This window comes from Anomaloglossus baeobatrachus, chromosome 4, assembly GCF_048569485.1.
Source record: "Anomaloglossus baeobatrachus isolate aAnoBae1 chromosome 4, aAnoBae1.hap1, whole genome shotgun sequence".
NCBI classification, from domain to species: Eukaryota; Metazoa; Chordata; class Amphibia; order Anura; family Aromobatidae; genus Anomaloglossus; species Anomaloglossus baeobatrachus.
The window spans coordinates 216,131,839-216,150,610 of NC_134356.1; the positions used below are offsets into that span (position 1 = coordinate 216,131,839).

Below are 18,772 nucleotides of genomic sequence, written 5' to 3' on the forward strand. Positions count from 1 at the left end.
GTTTTTTGACATCAGTCACAATCCGTTGAATTTAAAAAAAAATGGATCCAGCGCTGGATCCGTTTTTTTCTCATTGACTTGTATTAGTGACGGATTGCGATGGATGGCCTCATGTTCCATCCATCTTACGACGGATCCGTCGAAAAATGTGTGTCCGTCGGATGGAAACAATGTCCACAGTAATGTTTTTTGTGTGCATGGAAAAAATGGACAGCGACAGATCCATCGCCGTCTGTTGTTTGGTGTAATGGAGGCCTATGGGAGCAGGATCCATCGTAATCCGTAAAATGACGCTCTCTCTCTCTCATCCAGGATGGTGTTATAATGGGTTTTCAATACCAAATAACTTTTGGCATGAAAAAAGTGGTACGACGGATCTGTTTTTTTTCACAGGGATCCATTGCATCAGTTTTACCACAATCTGCGATGGATCCATCGCATCAGTCACAAAACGGATTATGACTAATAGAACTTTCTGATGTGTGAAAGAGGCCTAAGTCAACTGGGCTGTGGTCAGGGTTTCACTCATCACAGCCCAGCGTGTATCCTGCTTGTGGCGCTCTGCTGTGAAGGAGGAGGGAGCAGGGAGATGATGGACTGTCACGCTGGGCTGTGATTAGTGGTGAAACCACAGCCCAGTCACTCACTAAAGGATACTTTACACTCTGCGATATCGGTACCGATATCGCCAGAGAGCGTACCCTCCCCCGTCGGTTGTGCGTCATGAGCAAATCGCTGCCCGTGGCGCACAACATTGCTAACACCCGTCACACAGACTTACCTTCCCTGTGACGTCGCTCTGGCCGGCGAACCACCTCCTTTCTAAGCGGGCGGTTCATGCAGCGCCACAGCGATGTCACACGGCAGCTGTCCAGTAGCAGAGGAGGGGTGGAGATGAGCGGCTGGAACATGCCGCCCACCTCCTTCCTTCCACATTGCCGGTGGACGCAGGTAAGGAGATGTTTGTCGTTCCTGCGGTGTCACACATAGTGATGTGTGCTGCCGCAGGAACGACGAACAACATCATACCTGCAGCAGCAACGATATTTTGAAAAGGAGCGACGTGTCAACGAGCAACGATTTTTCACGTTTTTGTGCTCGTTTATCGTTGCTACTTGGTGTCACACGCTGCGATGTCGCTAACGGCGCCGGAGGTGCGTCACTAACGACGTGACCCCGACGATATATCGTTAGCGATGTCGCAGCGTGTAAAGCACCTTTTAGACTGCAGCCCACCTCAGCTGACGTGACATTACCGGATCCCAGAGATCACGGAGCCTGGGGGTCATGCAAAGGGTAGAGTGGGGTACAACAGCGCCGCTCACAGGCACTATTGGCAACACAAGGTATTTGAGAAAAATCTTGTTTCTCAACATAATATCAATGTGGCCAATAATGAATATGGGTGAACCACCCCTTTAATCTATGTTTCTCAATTCGTTAGTGGTCAAGCCAAGTCTAAATTCCTAAAAGGCAAATCATAATCTACAAGAATTAAGAAAGAAGAGTATACTGTGCTTAAAAATCACTATTATCTACCAAGCTCTAGTCGTGTGCATAAGGTTGACCTTTTTTGTCGGAAACATTAGAAAGCAGACCCCGAAGAGGATATAGCATGTATGTACAAAGCTTCGGCACAGCTTGGGGTGTGTCCTTTTTCTCTAACCAGTATACCAGTATAGTTCCCTTTTTTCTTACAAATGATAAGAGATACATTGCTAGGGTGTTTACTTATTTTTTTTAAACTACTCCTCCATGTAAGAACTAAAAAGGTTTCCTGTGAAATTGCCATGTAGTTACTAGAGCTTGGTCAAAAAGCGAAAAATAATTATGCACCTTGTTATTCCTATATTTGGTTGAACTTGTAGATTATTGCACCCTTTTATTAACCATTTGAAATTTGTAGACGGCCAACTATAAGGGCTCATTCAACAGCAGCTCTGTGTGCACATAGCAAGAACACACAGTATTTATCAGTCTGTAATACATATGCTTTCCTAGAAGCAAGGCTTTTGGGAACAATACTACCATAATGTCCCATGTGATATTTGCAGAATTGAGTAAAAAGTATATAATTCTACAGGCCAATTTATGTGAGATGAGACGGACGTTAAATCACTGCTGATCGGCTATGGACATGCCAATCAGTGGTTATTAGTGGCCTGTTTAGCCTGACTTGAAGATATGCTTCTTCCCAATTATTGCCTTTTCTAAATGTGCCTTTAGATCGTTGGTCCATAATTAAAGCATACCCACAGGTATGACAATTGTGTCCGTTAAACAACTGCTCATTGTTTATATGCAAGTAGGTCAACGGTTACTTAGTGGCATGTTTAAACATGCCAACTGGAATTCTTTGTGTGCAGAATGATCATTAATAAATAGAATATGTCACGGTTTTACCTCCCCGTCCACATGGCTAAGGGGTGGAGCCTTCTCTCGGGCCTCACTTCCGGAGCTTGGATGCTTTAAATACTGTCATCTCCGGTGAACCAACACCGGCTATAAGCTTAGCGCTGCTTTGCCTGTGATTGCTGGTCCCTGTAAGTGTGATCCTTATCCGTCCCCTCTCTGTGGCCTCGTTGTCTGTCTGTGTTCCATCCCTTTAGTCGTTCCTCCATTCCTCTGTCCCACCTTCTTCCTTCCCACAATAGCCCTGGTTGTTACCCCCTCTCCTACCTTCCCACTCGGTTGCTTCCTCTGGTAGTGACCTCAGCCTGACCTCGACCCCACCTCTGCTCGTTCCTCCGGTCTTCCTCCCCGTACTGTGTATGACCCGGCTTGCCCAACCATCCCACTCACGTCCCGCGGCTTCTGCTTTCCAGCTGATGCTGCGAGGCACTGCACAAGCACACACTGTGTGTCCACCTCCTTGCTTATTCAGCTCCGTGTAGTGTCTTTCCCTGCAGGAATTCAGCTCCCCCTGCTGGCAGCTTGACAGAATATATCTAGAATATCATTTTTCTCGGCAGCATATCTACTTACACAAGACACTGTGATACCAATAGTAATGGGTTTAATTTTGGCACCAATGATCTGATCACCAAATGAATGAGCTTTTTGTTCATTCGCCAAGTGATGGCTGTCAGATTTACACATGCCATTAATTGGAAGAAAAGCATTCTAATGAACCCTCATTCCCTATTATCGGCTGTTCTAATTAGCCTTAACTTGAAGCTCCTGAATTCCATGGAAATTGATATTACTGGTGTTTTCCTTTATAGCAGAGGGGAATTTAGTTCCATGAGGCTTTTAGGGCCTACACTTGGCTGCTATGTCTAAATTGCTTGTCCCATTTTTAACAATATATAACTAGCTTGCATTCATGAACTGACCTACACATTTCCTTCCACATGAGGAAAATGGAATAATCAAGACTAACCTGACCTGTTTGTCCCATCTCCACCAGAACCTGCCCCTTTGTTGTCTGCTTTTATCACCAGGCACTGCCGTATTCACTCTGTTGGCGGTGCTAGTGATAGAAGAGATGTCGGAACCAATAGCTCTGGAAGATGCAGGCTCTGTCCATCCACTAAGGTGGGGTTGCCTCAGACCTGCAGTGCTGTCTACTGTGATAGAATGTGCGTGTGTGCTCTCCAGACAAAATCGTGAGCTCCTGGCTTCAGCCTATCAGAAGGCACCACACCCTACTAAAGCTTCCAGCTTACTGCTTTTTTGCTTCCCAGGTTTAGTATTGCTCCTGTTTAGTATTGATGTTTTCCTGTTTTGACCTCAGCTTGTTTATTGACAATTCTCCTGCCTGATGATTTTGTATCTTTGTGGCCCTCTTGGTTTTGACCCGGCTACCTGACTATTATTTTTGGTGCTTGTGCCACCGCACAGCAGCTGACTCTGTGGCCCTTGACCAGGCATCCCTGTGTAAAGCGGGCTTTACACGCTGCGACATCGCTAATGCGGAGTCGTTGGGGTCACGGATTTTGTGACGCACAGCGATGCTGTTGCGTGTGACACCGATAAGCGATTTTGCATCTTTGCAAAACAGTGCAAAATCGCTAATCGGCGACACGGGGGTCCATTCTCAATTATCGTTACTTCAGCAGTAACGAGGTTGTTCGTCGTTCCTGCGGCAGCACACATCGCTGCGTGTGACGCCGCAGGAGCGAGGAAGCTCTCCCTACCTGCCTCCCGGCCGCTATGCGGAAGGAAGGAGGTGGGTGGGATGTTACGTCCCGCTCATCTCCGCCCCTCCGCTGCGATTGGGCGGCGGTTCAGTGACGTTTCAGTGACGTCGCTGTGACGCCGCACGGACCGCCCCCTTAGAAAGGAGGCGGTTCGCCGGTCACAGCGACGTCGCCGGACAGGTAAGTATGTGTGACGGCTCTGGGCGATGTTGTGCGGCACGGGCAGCGATATGCCCGTGTCGCGCAACAGATGGGGGCGGATACCCACACTAGCGATATCGGGACCGATATCGCAGTGTGTAAAGTAGCCTTTAGTCCAGATCCCTGTACAGGGGTTATATGGTGAAGGCAACCCCAGAGCTCTGTGAAGCGGAGTAGCTTGCACCAAGCCTGTTTGTGATAGCGGCACAATGTGACTGAGCCACATTATGCTGTTTCTGCCAAGTTTTAGTAGAATTTGGAGGTTCAAATCCGTAAAGAGGGACTGTGTTCCTCTTTATAGCTCAATGAAATGTAAATTCACAGATCACATGAATTGGGTGAATCAACAATATTGTTTGCTTGGCAAGATGTGATTATGAAGGACCTGACTTACAAAAATAGACTCAAGCACACAACACAGTGATAGCAATTACCATGTGTTCATAACAATACATTATTGTATTCTAATGAAGTTACTGACGTCATTCTGTAAAAGTGTGTACATGCCTGCCAGTACCTTTATGGTAGTTATTAATACTATGAAATTATTAATATTATAATTGATATTTAGTGTTCTTAACCCTGAAAATGTCCATTCTGAAATTGTAGTGAATTTTTATTAAACTCGCTAATTCATTTGTTGATAAATGTAAGATAACATACATCTGTCTGCTGGAAGCCACAAATAGAAGTAGCTCAGGAACAGTTACAGTGATTTATTATTGTTATGAATGTATTGCTCAAAACTCAAAAAAAATTTATATGCCATATACCTGAATTAAAATTAATGTGCAGCTTTGTAAATACAATATTTTTTCTGTGTGATAGTGCCCCCTGCTGTTGCCCCTGTGGCTATATTGTATGTCCATTTTGAAAGTGGGAGGACATGCCCAGTAGCTTACCTACCCTGTCCATGCACATGCTGGGTAGTGATTTAACAGTGAAGAGGTAGATACATGTGGTAATAAGCTATAACAGTAGACAAAAAGACATGGACCGTACATCCAAAACATATACACTGATCAAATTAATGCCCACAAACTCAAGACTGTGGGTGTGTGGAAATCATCAGCTGCACTCTGATGGCATCCAAGTACAGTCCGATTTCCATAGAGGCACACAATGGAGAAGGTGGAGAAATTTTGTTCTTTATCTTCTGATAGTGTGATCTGATACTTTCATGCGAGAGAATCAGATCACACTAGGATTGTGACAATCTCCACCAGAGTCCTCTCCTGCAACTTCTGCTTCAGTCAGGGGGAGGAGGAGTCAGTACCAGTGGGTCTGGGGAGCGCAGCCTCTGCCCATCCACTAAATTGGGTTTCACTAGGACCTGCAGTCCCACTGGCTGACTGTGGTGGTGTGCGCCTTCCAGCTGAAGTTATTACCTTTCAGCTACGACCAATGGGAAGGCACCACACCCTTCTTATTCCTCCTTCAATCTGCTGGTCACCACCAGTTATAATCTGTGTATATTCACTGCAGCGTCTCTGGTTCCTTGCCCTTGTACGTTTGCTATCTGTGTTTTGATCATTGAAGGGAGGAAGGGGTAGAGAACAAATCCAGCACTGATGTCCATAAAAAAATTTTCTTCTTTATTTCAAATTCATCATAGGCACATTTGCCTATGATTAAGGAGTTTTTTCTCTGAAACGCGTAAGGCGTAATCAGGGCTTTCGGAAGGATTGATCCATTCTAATTTTTATGATGAATTTGAAATAAAGAAGAATATTTTTTTATGGACATCAGTGTTGGATTTGTTTTCTACCCCTTCCTCCCTTCAATGATTGCTACACCTGTGGAAGCCAACCACAGACACCGTTAACTGACCCAAATGGACATCTAGATCTACAGATTGGTGAGCTGGAATATTTACTTTCTTGGTGTTCTTTTATCTGTGTTTTGACCTCTACCTGTTCTCTGACTACTCTCCTCCCTGCTGTTTTTGTTCCTTGCTGCCATCTCTGGTTTGACCTTAGCCTGATTTACTGACCACCCTTTTGTCTGCCAATGTTGCCTCTTCTGTACCTTCTGGTTTTGACCCTGCCTGGCGACCACTCTTCTCTGGATTGCAGCCTTTCCATAAGCAGTGACCTCCTGGACCTTAGTGTAATTCCAGATACCTGTACAGGGGTTAAAGGGTTTCAGGGTTCTTGGGATCCTGCTGAGTGGGCAGCTTGCTTTTAGTCTGTCTGTGACAACCATCCTGAGGAGTCTGCGGTACTGGACAGACATCACGAGGATGATACTCTGATCAAACTTGGATGAGAGTTTGATTGCACTGTTGTTACCATGGTCAATCTGAGAATCAATGCTCATGTTACTATGGCCTGAGGGTTTGTAACTCATTTATCTATCTTTTTCAGCTGATTTATGACCACATCAAAGTTGAATGTATAGGAAAATAAAGAGCCTGTAAAAGCCAAAAAGTGCAACATTTTTCATGAAACCTAATTGTAAATTTGATCCATAGGCCCAAATTCATACATTTATGTAAAAAAAAAATTGTCCCTAAAGGTCGCCAACCAGGCTCCACCTATTATGATAAATTATATTATATTATATATTATAGTATAGTATGGGATATTATGAAGCACAGATCTTTTACCATTAGTAAAATAAACCCAAGGGTGATGTTATTTTAACACAGTTTCATTATAAACTGTTTATGTTGTGGTATACAAACATTAAAAATGTATTGCTTTTTCTAAACATCAGCTCAGCTAAATGTTGTTGTGTACAATTTCTCTAATGTATTTTGCTAGGATGAAAAGCAAGCAGCTGCCGAGAACATAACGATTGCCATAACCCAGATTAAAATATCCTCCGCTCCTATGTGGCTGTCTCAGGGAGGAAGCTATATTTATCACCTCTCTATACATCCTTGTATTGTGAGATTATACCCCAAGGATATAAGTGTAAATGTACTAACACTCATTCTATATATGGTGTAGTAGTGTAATACCAAATAGATGCTTTTTCTCACTGGGTGTTTAGTGACCTGTGTTTTTTAATGACTTGCCCTTGCGGAAATGCAGCAGCAGTCTACACCAATGAGTGTCTCAGACTACCGCAGACTCCCTGTAGACCCTGTACACAAGCTGTAGTCATAGATTACAGTTCTGTTCTAAAGGATGAGCTCAAAAACAGACTTGTAGCAAGCGCTGACTAAAATAGATAGGAGAAAACTATCACCTATAGGCCTAAGCCACACAGCGAGAAAATCGGTGCGAGTGGAGTGCGATAAAACATCACATTCCCCTCGGACCAATTCTAGCCTGTGTGACAGCACCCATGAGCGATTATTTTTTCAGCCCTAATCGGACCGAGAAAAGAATCGCAGCATGCTGTAATTGTAAGCTGAGACTCTTTCTCGCACCCATTCAAGTGAATGGGGCGAGAGAAAAATCGCACTGCACTTGCGGTACACCGGTGTACCATGCATGCAAAGTGAGAATTGCAATAGCCGACTACAGAGGAGAGAGGGAGAGAAAACCCTTCCACCCCTCCTCAGTGCCGGCCCGCCCCCCGCAGCTGAGGTCCGTTCACATGATCGGACCTCAGACGCAGGCACACTCGTATGACACTCGGCTCCTGCTGTGCTGCCAGCGTGACCTGAGTGTCATGCGAGCATCGCAGTAGTGCCCCGTGTGGCCCCAGCCATAGACACTGACTTACTTTTAAGACATGTTTGTTCAGACTTCTATGTGATATCACAAAACACAATAATCTTTACTGATACTTGTGTGACATTATATGATACATGTGTCATAGCACAAAATTAAAATTAGCATTAAGTGACCTCTTGTGGCAACTGGATCCTTAGCATCCCTATGTTCATCCTAATCTGTGGTAATGCGTTCTATGTAATTGTACGTGAATTGGGCACCTCCTTGATTGCTAATTCGAAGAGTGAAGAAGTAGTTATATAGCATACCAGTTGATCCAGTAAAATTATATGTGTATATATATATATATATATATATATATATATATATATATATATTTTATATACATATATGTGCTTTTTATATTCCCAGCCATCTATCAGCATGCCCCATATACATACCCGATTTTAAATGGTGGTCTTCCATCAGCTGCTGGGTCAATAAGCTAACCGACTCTTCAGGCACCCCTATCAAACAGCTGAATTGGTCAGGGAAAGGTGCCGTTAGCTATTAATTTCCCTTTCTGCAGGAAAAATCTAGCATTATGATAGTGCACTCTGTTCTGGCTGAGTGAGGGTTGGATCCCAAGAAGGAAACCTGCTTAATGTTATGCCTCGTCCTATACATGGAAACCTAAAAGGAAAAGAAGGTGTGGAAAATAGAGGGATATTGAGGTTAGAGCACAACTGGTCCAATTCATCAAGGAGTGTACCCCACAATGTTGCAAACATTTTGCTCAACTTAAAGCACCACTCCAGCTTTTTCTTTTTTTAGTACTGGAGTGGCGCTTTGAATGTAAGACCCCTGTCATATACTCACCTACCAGCTCGTTCATCCGCCATCTTTTGCCCTTAACTTCAGAAGTTATGTCACAAGGTCTATACAAGTCTATGAGAGCCAAAACAAGGCTCTCATAGAGTTGTATTGAGTTGTGACCTCTGGTGCATTCCATGAAACACTGGAGCTGCTGGCAGGTCCAACTCACAGGAGACCGAGTGTGCTCCTGGAAAACGATAATGTCGGCAGCAGGTGAGAATAAGACAGTGGGCAGGGGGCTTGCCTTTAAAACACCACTCCAAAAAAAATGCTGGAGAGGTGCTTTAAAGTTTATTGGTTTTGTTGTTTTTATGCCAGTTTTGGGCAGTTCCACCAAAGTAGGCAGAGAAGTAGAGGGACGGAGCATGGTAAAGCTATCTACTACAATTGCAAACTTCAAGCGGAACCTGAAAACTCATCTGTTCAGAAATGCCTATAATCTTCAATGACCCCGCCGCCCCACCACCGTGCGGAGCTGCCGCCCCACCACCGTGCGGAGCTGCCGCCCGACCCCCACCCCACCTACTGTCTCCTCCCCAAAATTCTATAGAATGTAAGCCCGCAAGGGCAGGGCCCTCTCCCCTCTGAACTAGTGTGTCTATTGTAACTTGTGTATGTGTTCTGTATGTAACCCCCTTCTCATGTACAGCACCATGGAATCAATGGTGCTCTATAAATTAATAATAATAATAATAATAATAATAATAATAAAGCTTGCCTGGTAAAGTTATGAACACTTTGTGTTCTTAATTTTGCCAGAAATGTATACAAGCCCCTTATTTGAGTATTTTTTCAGGTAGGGGAGCGTGCCAGTTGGCAGTTGTGCAGAAAATTTTACATGTTAAGGCCCGTTTCACACGTCAGTGATTTTGGTACATATGAGCTAGTTTTTATATGTACCAAAATCACTGACATAGGCAGACCCATTATAATCAATGGGTCTGCTCACATATCAGTGATTTTTCACTGACCGTGTCTCCGAGTGGCATACATGCGTGTCCATGATTGCCGCACAGAGGCATGTCCATTTTTTTCTGGCATCACTGATGTTCCACGGACCACACTATGGTGTGATCCGTGAAACATGTACCAGAAAAACACGTACATTGAAAATATAAAGCTTTTTAACTCACCTTCTAAAGCGATGCTGTCTCCGGCCTCTGCTGGCTGCTGTTTCAGAGCCAGCTGCTTATTCTCATGCATATTCATGTATGAAGCCACAGCCGACCCGGAAATAGCTGCAGCGGGGGCGGAAACACAGCAGAGCCGAAAAGTTCAGCACCACGGACAGCAGGAGCGGGGACAAGTGAGTATATTGCCACGTGCAATGACGGATAACAGATAACGTATCACGTATTGCACATGGACAACCCGCGTGTGCCTTGAATAACGGCATATGGAGGGAGATATGCGTTTTTATAACATGTCAGTGAAAAACGTCTGTGTTTTTCACTGATGTGTGAAACAGGCCTGAGGGTATGTGCGCACGTTGCTTTTTACCTGCTTTTTACCTGCTTTTTTGCTGCTTTTTCTTCTGCGCTGTTTAATGCCAAAATGGATGTGTTCTTCTACCCAAGCAAAGTCTATGGGAATTTGGGTTTCTTGTTCACACTATGTTGTTCAAAATGCTGCCTTTTTGTGGCAGAACTTTGGTCAAAAACTCAGCTTTGTAGTGCAAAACCCAAATGGCAAAAACAATTGACATGTTGCTTCTTTGAAAAGCTGAGTTTTTGACCAAAGTTCTGCCACAAAAAGGCAGCATTTTGAACAACATAGTGTGAACAAGAAACCCAAATTCCCATAGACTTTGCTTGAATAGAAGAACACATCCATTTTGGCATTAAACAGCGCAGAAGAAAAAGCAGCAAAAAAGCAGGTAAAAAGCAGGTAAAAAGCAACGTGCGCACATACCCTAAGAGTGTAATTGTTTTTTTTTTCTTTTTTTGCATTCCGATTGCAGTGACATTAGCAATCAAAGTATTTGGCACCTAAATAGTCCAATCGTTTTAAGTCCAATTGGGTGTTACCAGAGAGATTTCACTAGAGTGTGTGTACGTATTTCTGACACTGAGTAATTATAAGCAGGCAGCAACACACCAGGGAAAGAAGAACACTCCATTCCCTACAGTAGCCTAAAACAGGCTCAGTCTGAGACATGTATTGATAGTCTGCTCTCCTTGCTGGAGAGCAATGACATGTCCTTGACCCTGGAATTGTAGATTCCGGCCAATAATAATTAGGCACACACACCCCTTTTCCAATTCCCCCTTATCTGCTAATAACCACTCAGACACCAATTTATCTTTGGATAATTTTGGCCATAGCAGCCATTTATTAAACAAATACATAACATGTAAAATTTTGCATTGTGGTAAGGTCCTTGAAGCTAAAACCCTGGTGATTCCCATAACCAAGCCATATAACCAAATTGCTCCCAGCCGTTACCCACACTGGCTCAGGAGCACCAAAGTGTAAGGGTTATTCCTTCATTAACCACCAAAAACACCCACGGGGGCCCCGACATACCCCGTCGGGATCCCCCAAAAATCACCAGGTGACCAACCATTCTGCCAATGAGGGGATCCATACCCGGATGGGTTCCCCGAACCAATTTAGAACCAACTTCAAGGACCCACCAAAAACCTGCCACCAGGCCACTACGACCCGATAAACTTCCATATCGCCTCCCACAAAACTTGCAGCCCATTGCGAACTCAAAGTCTTTAGGGAGGGCGGGTGGGACTCTCACTGGTGTCCCAGAGCGGGAAAAGTGCCGCTCCTCCCCCAGCATCACCTTTTTACTGTACCCTGACTTACTCCCCCTCCCCTACCCGTGACATCATGACCTCCACTCCAATCAGTGTCATGCTGGCCTCCACACATGCCCGGGGGGAGGGGGGGTCAGTGCTCCGGCCATTCTTGACCCTGGAATTGTAGATTCCGGCCAATAATAATTAGGCACACACACCCCTTTTCCAATTCCCCCTTATCTGCTAATAACCACTCAGACACCAATTTATCTTTGGATAATTTTGGCCATAGCAGCCATTTATTAAACAAATACATAACATGTAAAATTTTGCATTGTGGTAAGGTCCTTGAAGCTAAAACCCTGGTGATTCCCATAACCAAGCCATATAACCAAATTGCTCCCAGCCGTTACCCACACTGGCTCAGGAGCACCAAAGTGTAAGGGTTATTCCTTCATTAACCACCAAAAACACCCACGGGGGCCCCGACATACCCCGTCGGGATCCCCCAAAAATCACCAGGTGACCAACCATTCTGCCAATGAGGGGATCCATACCCGGATGGGTTCCCCGAACCAATTTAGAACCAACTTCAAGGACCCACCAAAAACCTGCCACAACGAGGGCACCTTGATAACCTTCAAGTGCCTGAGACCCCCCCTCAATAGCAAAGCTCGCTCAATACCTCCCTGCAATCCAAGTGCCCACAATCAATCCGTACTGCATTCAAATGCACCCCATCCGCCTACCAAAATTCGTCATCCTCTCGCTCCAGCTCAAAAAGCCGAGCTGCGACTCCCACGTTGCAGCCCCCAAATTTTTTGAGATAACCCTATTAACTTTCACCCGCACCTTATTCAGCTTCTCCACAGACCATGCTTTCCGCCCAAACCCTTCTTGGAACAATGTCCCACCACACAATTATCACGCCTGGAAAAGACACCCATAACCGCAACAAGTCATGCTTAGTATCTTTATCAAAGTCCGAGAAAGCCGCTCACCCAAATAGGTCCCTCGACGCGTAAAACCAAAATGTCAGGGGGCCTGCCCAAATGAGCATAGTTATGCACCCCCTGCAACACCGTATTCCACCCCATACCCCTGATTCCAACCCATCCGACAGGAGCCCTATCCCTCCGACAAAATTTAGCTGTCTCCTGTTCCTTCTCGTATCCGCTCTCTGTGTTCCCCAGCACACATTAGAATGGCCCAAGATCCAGACCAGGCTGGAAAAACGGGGGGGGGGCGTCTGAAAAACAAAGCACTAACAAAATTACCAAGTAGCTCCAATACCACCCCAAAGAATGACACCCCCCCCACCCCACCCTCCATCAGAACCAGTCTTCCGATCAATTGCCCCTGAAACATTGCGAACCCACGACTTACAACGCTGAGACTTCCATCGACCAATCTGTTTAACTGTCTTAGCAGGTAGACCACACCCAGAGGTTTCCACTGCCGTCCCAAGACGACAAGAATGCAACGCAAACCTCGCCAACCAGACCCAATGATTTCAAACATGCCCACAAAACACTAATGAACTAATATCTGGACAAAAAGACCCGTCCTCGAGACATAACAATGGGCCATCCTGACTCGGGTGGACCTTTGCAAAGCTCAAAACGCACTGCCAATGGCACATACCTGATGCCATAACCTTCCCTAAACGAACCCGCCTGCCCCCACTTTATCCATTTTTGATTTCTGGATCCAAAATTCGATCCCCATGCTCCAAAAATAGGACGTCACTATTACCCAAGCCCCCGGGGCACGTCACCCTGGGAAATACCAATTCGCCAATACACCAAGCCCCGAAAAACCGCCAACGAAAAGCCAACCGCAACAATGATACCTTAATTCCCTACCCAAACATTCCAATAAGCTAAATCACACAGGCCGTCTACCTATGGCCCCTATGCACACCCTTCAACGCCTGAACAACCCAAAAATTTGTTCCCAATCCTGTACACCTCGCAACCAGAAACCAAATGCCAACCCTGTAATCAAATGACTCAACTTCGTGGAAGACCAACCTGTTATCGCCACTCCCCCGATTTCCCAGGAACAGTCCTAACTGGGAATCCTCATTCATCATGCCACCACCCAACCACCACTCCCAGGAACCCATGTGGCCTAATACGCCGCCCACGTGGTACCAGTCAAACTGCCTGAATCCGTGGTCTTGCTGCTTGAAGACCACGCTCCAAAGCTGCGCAGGGGACTACAAGCTGCTGCCGTCCGCCACTACCGCAAAATCCCGGAAACAATCTCACTGAAACAGGAAAGGAAATCCGCTATTAGGTCCTCTATACCTGGTACCTGAGCTGCTGTGACCCGTATTAATTTCCCAACAAATAAAAACCAACCGCCGCAACACCCGAACAACTTGGGTAAAATATGCCGAGCCGTTATTAATCACTAGCACCACCCCCATATTGTCCCAGTTGAACCGGATCTACTTATTCCACAACTGGTCACTCCCCAAATGGAGTGCGACCATCATCGGAAAAAATTTCCAATAGCGACACATTCCTTGTCAACCCCTCCGCCATCCAACTTTCTGGTCACCAATCCGCACATCACTGACCCTGAAAAAAGGCCCCGAAACCTGAGTCACCCGCAGCATCCGTAAACAATTCCAATTTGAAATTAACCACTACCTCATCCTTAAGCAACGAACCACCATTGTCCTGCTCCCCAAAAAATTCTCCCCAAACCAACAAGGCCGCTCAATGTTCCTCCGACAAACTTATGTAGGGGTGAAGAGCAAGCCCTCCAGCTGTCGCGCAAGCTAGCCGACGTGAAAACTCGGCCCATTGACCTTACCCGACACGCAAAATTAAGTTTCCCCCAATAGCGATTAAACCTCCTTTAATTGTAACTTCCTCACCCGGCATGCCCTTGCTACCTCAACCTTAAGCGTGGCAACCTGTCGTCAGGAAGCCGAACCTCCCAAATCACTGAGTCAATTACAATGGCCATAAACTAAATACAGGTATTTGGCCGAACTGTTCTTCCCCAGGTGCCAAAGGCACCCCAAAGCCTCTCGCTATCCATTCCATTGCTGCTAGAATTATTGTGCCTGTGCCGAAACAGCCAATCCCACACACCGACAATTCATCCCGGTAAGGTACCAGTGATGCCAAACCAGAAACATCATGCCCCCCCCATTCTAAAAAAGAACAAAAGGTTTCAACAAATGTGCACGATACTGCACTACCCATTGGCAAGCAGGGGTCTCCAAAACAATTTCCCTTCCAAAAACAAACTAATAACGAACACAATTTGGATGAACTGGTAAGAGCCGGACAGCTGCCTCAATATCCATCTATTGCCATCAACATACCCCTCCCACAACTCTTTACCTACTTTGTAGCCTCATCAAACGACGTATACAACACCTAACGAAGCTCAGCCAGTATACCATCATTCGCTGACCTACCCCTGGGATGAGACAAATGGTGGATTAGCCGAACTTTACCTGGCTCCTCCTTGGGCCCCCCCCCCGAATGACGAAACCACAAAATAAGAAAAGGTAGGGGGGTGACTAACTGTGCCCCCCATTCTCCCCAACGCCACCTCCTTTCCTAACTTTCCACCTACCAGCGCCAAATGCTGATACACCGAGGGAGATTCCTGGTTGTCCCTGGAACTTCAAAAACAGGGGAAGGAATCCTGAAACCCTCCCCAAAACCCAACCTCAAACCTCAGCTTTGGCCCTAACAGGATCCCTATTTAAGTACGGCAGCATCGCAACTAAGCTCACCGGTGTCTGACCCTTGGACATCCCATGGGATGCTCCGTTACAATAGGTGCGGAGATGTCCAAACAACGACAAGTGTCACTGACTTGCATTCCCCCTCATTAACTTACCAACACGAACTTGACTTCTAGGACCCTGTCTGTCCGTACTGACCACCGGCACCCCAACTTCCTGACCGGCCGGGGAACCCTGCCCCGCCCTGAAATGACTGCCCATATCTGGCTGCCGCCATCACCCGCAACCACAAGCCTATATCCTTCTGATCCCATCTTATGGATGGACGGTCGCCATCCTCTGATGACACTGCTCCTCATAACGGATCCAGGTCTACCCCCCATAAATCCTATAGGCCTCACCAATCGAGCCCATATAGCAAAACCACTGAAAACTATTCTCTGGCGCCTGTCGCCAATTACTCTTGCCCAAACTGCAACGCCTTAAACCTATTAGCATAAGTCTGAGGAATCAAGTGCCATCGCCACTTCTCCCCATCTTCCTTCTTGCTATCGTCTTTTCCCCCTTTGTCAAAATAAATTTTTGCCACCTCCTTACTCCTTTCAGTCTGAACTGCCACTAATACTGGGGAAGAGACACTCCCAACTGGACTCACTAGCCGCAATGACGGACAAATTAACCCAAGCCGCCACTGGCGCCGGGGTTTTCCTGGCCCCTAATCCGGGCCCGCAACTCGCGAACGCAACTTCAATTCTGACAACTCCCCACTCAACGCATTCCCCCTAACACCCGCTGGCACCCCCAAACCGAACCCCAGCTGACCCGTCACCCCCCCTTTACTGTGTACCTAAACAGCATGTGAAGACAAACAAAACATGTAATCATACTCACCAGGCTGCACAAAGGTATAACCTCGCCAGCCGGACCACCTGTATCCTGACGTCCCTCCTGCCGATCTAGCATGACTTGGCTCCTCCCATCCGACTCTGCTCCATTGCTGTTTTAGCCGCGCGGCCCGAGGCCCCGCCGGCCGCATATCCTGGACATGACGATCAGTAGCGCCGACCAACAGGGGGAGCTGCATATTATCCTCAGGGCTCTCCAAGCACGGCCCCCCCTGCTCCGCTCCATGTGGCCCCTCTCCCAGACAGGGCCTCTGTAGCCGCAGACCCTGAATGCCAGGCCCGATGTAGTTCCGACCGCAGCCGCCTGGCTCCGCCCACCTCACAGGGATCCATCCGGGATACTATCGCTGCAGGGAGGAGAGGCTCAGGGCGCTCGGCCGGTACATCACCAGAGCGCCCCGCCGCACCGCCGACGTCACTCGCCGACCAGGCAGCAGCAGGCCCCGCCCCCAACTCCAGCGTAGGCCTGCCGACTGCCGCCGGGCCCAGCCGCCCGTCTGAATTCCTCCCAGGCCGGGGCCTGCCGGACCTCGCAGCTCGCGGCGTCCGGCCTGGAGGGTCCCCGGAGGGGGCTTCTGTGGCGACGCTGGGCCCTGGGAGTCAGGTCAGGTGACCGCCTCTCTGCCAGTCCAGACCTCCGGGGGCGCCGCTGTCGCAGGGGTGCCGTCCCTGCCTCCCCCCCGGACTCCCACCGAAGATCCTTGCTATCAGGCTCTGCAGCCACCTGGGGGGATGGTCCCAGCAGCAGCTCTCAGCCGCTCCAGGAGCTGATCCCCGGCGTCCATAGCAGGTACAGGGATGGGGACTCTCACTGGTGTCCCAGAGCGGGAAAAGTGCCGCTCCTCCCCCAGCATCACCTTTTTACTGTACCCTGACTTACTCCCCCTCCCCTACCCGTGACATCATGACCTCCACTCCAATCAGTGTCATGCTGGCCTCCACACATGCCCGGGGGGAGGGGGGGTCAGTGCTCCGGCCATTCTGGAGCACAGCTGCCCTGATTGTGATCAACGGGCATCCTTCAGCTCTCATCTCCAGCAGTCAGAATGGGGGGATGGGCAGTGCTTCAGAGTTGAGTCTCATTACAAGCATCACTTCTAAGTAGCTCTCATCTCATAGTGCTCATAAGCAGGCACACATAAAGGAAAAACAACCTATCTCCACTGTCGCATAGAACTGGCTTTGTATGAGACATAATGACACAATCTGCTCTCCTCATAGCAGACCTGAGTATAATTAACAGCTTTCATTTTTTATCTCCAGCAGTCAGTGTGGGGGTAAGGGGGCAGTACAGCAGAGTTGGCAGTACTACACTTTCCTTGGCAATGCTAATATACATTTGGTTCTACCAAGACAGTTTATTTTTATTTTTGAGGAGAGCTACTAGACGTATTTGTGATGAGACTCAACTTCTGCAGCACTGCCCCTCCCCCCACACTGACTGCCAGAACCAGAGATCAAAGCTAAAAGCTTAGAATCACACTCACGTTTACTGTACTCCAGACTGTACAAGTCTCACACTGAACCTGTTCTAATTTTATTGTGGGGTAGTGTTTTTTTATGATTGGTCAGGGTTACGAAGAAGAAGAAATACACACCCCCTGTAAAATCTCTCGGATAATGCCCTCTTGGACTTTTAAAAAGTAAACTGTTTAGGTGTTGAATACTTTGATTAGTAATAACTCCACAAAGGAAAGGTAAAATAAAAAAAAAACTGTTTTATTGTGCTCTGCAGCACCAAATACATTGTGTGACCAGTTTAAAATGTAAATTTAGTGAAAGTCCTTATTAAGTGGCATGTGCTTTTTACTCCCGTGGTCCTTTCATTAAGGGGTACTTTGCACACTACGACATCGCAAGCCTATTGTAGCGATGCCGAGCGCGATAGTCCCCGCCCCCGTCGCACATGCGATCTCTTGTGATAGCTGCCGTAGTGAACATTATCGCTGTGGCAGCTTCACATGCACTTACCTGCCCTGCGACGTCGCTCTGGCCGGAGACCTGCCTCCTTCCTAAACGGGCGGGTCGTGTGGCGTCATAGCCACGTCACACGGCAGGCGGCCAATAGAAGCAGAGAGGCGGAGATGAGCGGGACGTAAACATCCCGCCCATCTCCTTCCTTCTTCATTGCAGCCGGGACGCAGTTAAGGCGATGTTCCTCGCTCCTGCGGCTTCATACACAGCGATGTGTGCTGCCGCAGGAACGAGGAACAACATCGTACCTGTCGCTGCAGCAACATTATGGAAATGCCCGACACTATACCGATCATACAATTTCGACACTTTTGCGCTCGTTAATCGTATTAAAAACGATTTACATACTCCGATGTCGACAACGATGCCGGATGTGCATCACTTTTGATTTGACCCCACCGACATCGTAGCTGCGATGTCGTAGTGTGCAAAGTACCCCTAAGTCTGGTATGCAGTGCACCAATCTTAATGAATTGAGTCCTATGCTTTATTAGCAAGTTCCGGATAGGAATCGGGTATAGTAAAATGAGCAATGCAATGGTCATAGATGTGGTTCAAGGTATCCCTTGGTTTTAGATAAATAATGTAGTGAGAAGGT

General features: G+C 47.1%; 1 protein-coding gene across 1 annotated transcript in view; it reads left to right on the plus strand.

Annotated features, from left to right (window-relative positions):
- The window catches only part of SNCB (synuclein beta), a 131,931-nt gene that overhangs the window by 15,403 nt on the left and 97,756 nt on the right, over positions 1-18,772 (plus strand). The window lies entirely within an intron of this gene.